The following is a 7,054-nucleotide window of genomic DNA, read 5'->3' on the forward strand; positions in this document are numbered from 1 at the left end:
TACCTGCCACACTTTCTTCTTTTGATATCTCAAAAGGGAACAGCCGAGGGTCAGCTGGAAATACTTCTTCAAACTTTCAGTCCTTTTGTCTTCACACTCACCACATCAGAGGACGTCCGGGCCGATGGCATTCACATGAAGTCTGGGCGACTCCGCAGGGAAAGCTAGAAGGTTGTACAGTTATCTCCAGGCTGTTTATTATGCGAAACCATACAACCAACTACCTCACACTGCAGAGCACCGGAGCGGGGTCAGAGCTGGAGTCTTTTCTTCTTCATCCAGGCACAACCTGTCTGCCTGTCTCTGTCTGTCTGTCCTACTTCATTCAGGATCTCACAAATTCATCACAGGTTCACACCTTCCCTGTTTGTCTGCACTTTGCCCCCGATGACATGCAACAAGAATGCAGGTTTCCTGTAGAGTTTTCCACTGTGCTTTGAAATAAACCATTTTTGTGGCCATGTCTCCCTCTTGTGGGTAGACTCAGTACACCGACGTCCCCCCCATCCCCCCAACAGAGGCCAACGCAGACCTTCACTGTCTCCGAATACAAAGACAAGCACTTAACCTGCAGTTGCTCACTGTAGGCGTCTGCCTGACCTACTTCTGCAAGTGGAGCTGCTGGAATCTTCCGTATCCTCAAAGATTCGATTCAGCACTACTGAGCACTCATTTTCTGTTTCCCAGAGGTTAAAGTCTAATACTCCTCTACGGCTGCGTCTGTTTGACAGAGCCAACAGTTAAATTCTGCTCCTGCCATCGTCCCTGAAGACAATTATAAGATATGACCTCTGCAGCTGTACCAAGGAGCGCCATCTCTTTGTCTACGCGTCGCTGGTTAACTCTTGTGTACCGCCACAGATATTCTTTCAAAACATGCAGCGGTAACACCTGACTTCTTTTTCATCACCCAGTGAAGTATTTTGAAAAAGACGATAACCTGCCTCAGATCTTAAAAACTAAACACATTTTCCACCGTATGAGACAAAGAAAAGCAGCAAGCAGGTTATGTTGTGATTGAAATTATGACTTCATTATTCAGACCAGTGAACCGCCGCTGTTTTTTTTAACTGTTCATTTGAATGACGACATTTTGAGTCCTTGAAAACAGCTTCCACCGTGGAATGTTTTGGAAAACTAAGAAAGGAATTGCCGGCATATGTGCACTGCCATCAAAATCAATGTCTTTTTTTTATATGCACACGCACATTGACAATCGAGATATGTGCAACTAGTCGGCAAAACCATTAAACATCGTTAGTCAGCACTTGAAATATAGTGTTTTATACATGTTAAAGCTGTTTAACAGCCACTAGTCAGAGCGAGAGCGCTCTCAGACAGCAGTAACTCTCCACGCCACGATAAAACAGCACGGTTGTAAATGAAAAGATGAAGAAGAAATAAACACAGCACTGTGGCAGTACTTTCATTTAAATAATAAAAACAAGGTAAGAATGTCAGAAAAAAATCAACTTGAAATTGTTCACCTGGATCAGCTCTTATCCTGACTGGTCAAAGATCTTAACCTCCAGAACACAAAGAGCCTCGTATTTCCGCTACACATAAGATCTGATTAAAAGCTTCGAAGGGCTCTGAATACACCAACAATATTTTCATGGAAAATGTTTCAAACTAACTATAAAACACACCAAAATTTGAATTGTTATCGCTAGTGGTTGCCTAGTATTAATATAGAGATCAGTAGAAAGGAAAATCCCCAATCAAAGACAATAATAATTATGAATTCAAGTGCACTGTTTGAGCTGTACCGTTTTAAAGTGTCTGCGGTCGTGTTTGTACGTAACTGGTAACGTTGGCGTCTGCGGTTGTAATTTTCTATAATGAAAGTGAGAAAACATCATTGTTTCCAGTAGATCATTCTCATGTTAACAGGACCTAAAACAGACTCTGATTCCTTTTTTTTTTTTTTTTTTTAATCCCTTTTAGAAACTGATGATTTCAGCTCTATAATGGATTTATAGATGTTTCCTATGTCGCTCAGTCATTTTTATGATACTCAAGTTTCTGTTGGAGTTGTTCTCTTCTTTCTGATATTCATGTGTTTCACTGACAGTGAATCATTCACAGCACCAGTACTGGAATTAAAGTCACTGGCATCTTCCCCTGGTTAAAGTTTTACATGCTGCAGGTGGAGTTTCTTTCTGAATGTGTTTTTTGTTCCCCACACTGCCTTAGTTGGCATACATTTTTCAAGAATCATCCAAATATAATCTAAAGCAATATATTTCCTTTCTGTTTGCATAGTGAGCGTACATCATTGTGCATGTCTGCCTACAATTTGCCATGAAGCCATATTATCACCTTGTTGTAAAAAAGTGTAATAAAAATACACTTTTCGGACCTATCCTTCAAACGAAGCGTCTCACACAAACACCCACACTCTGACTGCAGCCCGGACAAGAAGGCGCAGCGAAATCTTTGTGATTCTCTAAAATCATTGTGGCCTTGTGGCCCGGAGCACGGAGTTGTGAAAGTTGGAAGGTTTGAAAATTGGTGGCTCCTTTTCATTCACAGGTTTTTTTTTTTTTTTTTTGCGAGTACAACTGAACGCAATCAATTCAAGGAGAGGCTTGCTCAGAGTGTGCTTCATTATCCGCATGTGTGTCATTACTGAAGCGCTGCTCTGAGACTGCAGGCATTTCGCTCCGTCGCTGAGGTCGGGGCGGGTTGTGTCAAACTCATTTCTGTTCATTGGCCATATACAGACCAATTTGATCTCAATTGGGCCCAGCAACCTGAAATCTCTGAAGAAAAGAGGGAGAAATCTGAAATAATAACACATTTTACTTGTACTGCACGTTACATTCAGTAAAAGCTTGTGTGCGACGGTATTTTTCTTCTGCATAATATTGACAGAAAAAAAAAAGAAGCTCGTTGCTCCTCAAAACACACAATTTACACAAACATCTAGAGAAAACGTCCACAATTTGAATTATTCAAACATTATGATCTAAATTTCTGTTGCCACAATTTTATCGTAGAAACTGTAATATGATACAGATAATTTAAATTATGGAAGTTTTGATGGAAATGAATGTAGCTGAAGGAAACCAGAAAGATTACGCTGAATGAAAAAATTCTGTTCTTCTATATTCTTTGCACACATTTCTTTTTTTAAGGTCCTGGATTGGTTTCTAGCTGCTATTTTCAGAAAGGTACCTTGAATGTATTTGTTATCCAGGTAAAGTGAATCTAGTACTTATGCAAATACATTTGTTAAAAGTTGCTAATACTATGAATAGTTTTTGAGAAGATTACTTTGTATTTTCACTTGTAATTAAATATAATTTAAGGTATATAACAAGTACTTTTCAGTACTCTTTAAGTCTCAACAGCTTTAATTTATTAGATTCTATATGTTACCTAATCCCATTGCGGCGGTGATGAAGAACATGTTGCTGGGCTGAGACCTTTATATTAACAAGGGCAAACTGCGTGAAAGATGTGAAGCCCCCTACAGAGTGAAGTAATGCTGCAGAGGTCAGTAATGTTGCTGAGTCTGGCCTCTAGAAATGACCGTTCTTCCTAACAGCCACACACAGATCCAATATGAGCGGGGGCACGAGCAAACATACATTTCTCCACCGATCTTCTATAGACTGTCCTGTCTAGTAATTATTTGTATTTCTTTCTACCTCATCAGAATCTCAGGATGGTGTCAGACACTGGTGTACATTAAAACGACAGGAGCCGATTCGTGCCGTTTAATAAACCACAATCAGAGTGATGCAGAAATTGGTGCATTGTAGAACAGTTTTCAAAGCAGAAAATAGTATCTAATGGGTGAGTAATTGGATGACAATTTGGTGTAACAGCACTATCCAGTCAATCTCCTTCATTATACTCCATAAATAATGGGGTGCACCCACACGTTCGACATCTAGCTGAGGTGATCTCCTGCAAAAGCAGCAAATTGGCTGTTGTTAGCAGTCAATGGCTGTGTTTTGACACTGCTCCTGTGTGCCTCAAGGACTCATTGATTACTTGATAGCTGCTGCACAGCTGAGTTGCTGGGCCTTCTATTCAGCCTGGTCAATGCACCACAAATACAGCCAAAGATGTAGGAGTCTGAAGACGAGCAGACAAGTGGTGTATCACCAAGCCCTCCAAAGGTTACTCACTCTATTGCCTGCTACAACCACTGCTGCACGTCAATGAGCATGGGCCACACAGGTAGATGTGTGTTTAGGATCATGCATGTCTGTGGTGGGTCTTGTCCAATTCCATTAACTAAAGGTTCAACATCAAGCCACTAATAAAAGGGAAAAAGAGCTAACTAAGTATTAACTTTAAAAGGCCCTGTTTTGGCAACACCATATGCTTAATAGAGACATTGATTGTGTGCATTTTTTTTTCTCTCTTGGCCAGCTTCCAGATACAAACCCATTCACCTCGCCTCTCTCCACTGCCCTCTGCCATTCGAAAAGCCCACCCTCCGCCCACCCTTCACTTTCTTTCTTTGGCCGTCCTCCCGCCTCTCTAAGTGCCTCTTATTTGTCCTTCATCGCTGAACATTTCATGCCTTAAAATCTTTAACAACTTTTTTCTTTTTTCGCCCCCCCAAGACAATCTCTCTGTTCATGCCAACTAAATCCCCCCCCCCTTTCAATCCCCTTGATTCTACTCCCCCCCCCCCCACCTTTTTTTTTTTTTTTTTTTTTAAAAACCTTTCTCACCATCTCATTGGCAGTCAGATCACGCAAGCATGCGGCATGGTTGTGCCAATGCCAGCTCTTTGCCAATCTGCCTGGGCGTGTTTGTGTGCCAGAGGAGTCTGCTCCTGCACCAGAGAGCACGGATGGTTTAAAACACCAAACTCTGGTTGGTGTCGGCTCAGGTGAAGCCTTGAGAGACTTATAATTCCCTCTCGAGAGAGAGTGAGAACAAATGAATCATGTTGGACCAAAAGCACCAAATAAGTAAGCAACACCTAAAATCACCATAACTGAAAACTGGCTCTGCTAAACAGTGTGCTAAAAAAAAATAAAAAAAATTCCAAAGATAATTACACAGACCAACTTTTAATTCAAATTTGTGGCAACATTTGTGCCACACAAAAGCTTGTGGCCAAAGCACTCATTAAGTACTCAGCATGAATCGTTGTTTCAGTGTTTTGATCACTTGTGCCAAACTCTTCAAAGGTTCTGAGAAAATAACCTTTTGGCAAAATTGCAGGGAAGTCTTGTTGAAATGACAGGTAAATGCCACTATAACTGCAAAATACAGTCTATACTGCAGCAGAATACTGGTTATATAAATAGTAGTTAAATAAACTACCACTGTGCCTGAAACACTCAGTCAACCAGATAAAACTGCAGCATTTGGACGACTGGTGGTCTAATTTCATCAGGAAGTTCACAGACTGTTTCTCAGCTCGATGCAAAACGTGAAGTTTTGGCAAGAAGTGTTTTTATTTACGTTTTTTTAAAGTTATAGTTTCACATATCTTTTGAAATTCTGTGCTGTCTCAATTCAAATTCATTGTTGTTATTGCATCCTACAATGGCTCTTTTTTTTGGTCTTAGAAATATGTAAAAGGATGTTGATGGTCATACATCAGGGTGACTTTGGCGGCTTCACTGGCTCAGGTGTTGAATTGAAACTAAAAAAAGAGAATAGAGCATTATAAATGATTCTGTTCTTTTTTTTACATTTTGATAAAAGAGCATAAAGCTCTCTTTCAAAATCTGTTTTTACTTTCTGTTTATGCAGTGAGAGCACCACACATGATTTGTGAAATAATCACAAACAGAATCAGTTAATATTCGTATTAAAACCTATAGAATTTTACTGCTGCCTAAATGTGATGTTTATGGCATATATTTCAAAAGAAAAAAAAAGAGAGAAAAAAGTAAAGATAAGAAAAAACAGCAGAAAATGTATATCAAATGAACATAAAATGGATCAACAGCCGAGCAGTTCAAAAAAGAACACTGAAGACCTCACTGTATTGTACACAAGGAAATTACCACAAAACACAAGTGAGCGACTGACTTAGAGAGAGAAAATTAATGAGACGATTACTAAAGCCAAGCCCACATCTGCCTCGCAACAAGCCACTTTGGTCAATTTATATATATATATATATATATATATATATATATATATATATATATATATATATATATATATATATATATATATATATAAAAAACACAAAAAAGACAAAAGAAAACAAATAAAATTGTTTTGGCTCAGCCGTTGACGATGGAACAAAGATTTCAGGTGGCTCTCCGCAACTCGTTGTCTTAGAGAAATGACGCACAGACACTCAGGCACCACCCAAACACTGTCGGGGCAGAGAGGAGCGAAATCTGCCCAGTGACAGCAAATAAACTGGCAAGTGCCAGCTCAACAGGAATGCAGACAGCGGTTCTCAAACTCAAGGCCAAGGACCACTGCCGGCCCTTTTCATGTGACAGAGGGACGCCGCTGTTTGGCTGAACTGAACTGTTACTTGGTGGATAGTAAAGGAAAATCACATTAGAAAAAGAAATTATAGCAAGAGTCAAGAAATTCTATGATGGTAGACGCAGAAGGAGAAGTACTCAAAGAAAAACAAGCCTGGCATTGCCCTCACTGGAGCAAGTGTAGCCATTATTTTCCGACTAAATTTTATAGGAGAAGCAATGTAGAGACCTGGGAAAGGTCTAATGCTCCTCCTCTGTGCTTCTGAAAAAAACATTAGGTTTGACCGAGCGGTGAGGACTCAGACCTCTGATCCTCACTGGCGTTAATGCACCTCCTGAGTGACAATACAGCTCGGTGCAGGACCACTATAACCATCAGCTACTCGCAAAAATAAATTATTAGCTCTCTCAAGACAGAATGAGATTCTGTAGTGCAATTTCTCCCAAACCCCCCTTTTCTCTCTCCTAGTACCTTATTTACAAAGGCAGAAAGCGTTACCATGGGAACACACTACCAGGCAACCTCAGTGGCTTGGCATGATGCCCAATGGTTGCTAGGGCACTGTTGTCAATGGCTATTGGGTTGTGTGGGCCAGTGTGTGTGTGTGCATGTGTGTGTGAGT

The sequence above is a fragment of the Lipophrys pholis genome, assembly GCF_963383615.2.
Source record: "Lipophrys pholis genome assembly, chromosome: 17".
Taxonomy (NCBI): Eukaryota; Metazoa; Chordata; class Actinopteri; order Blenniiformes; family Blenniidae; genus Lipophrys; species Lipophrys pholis.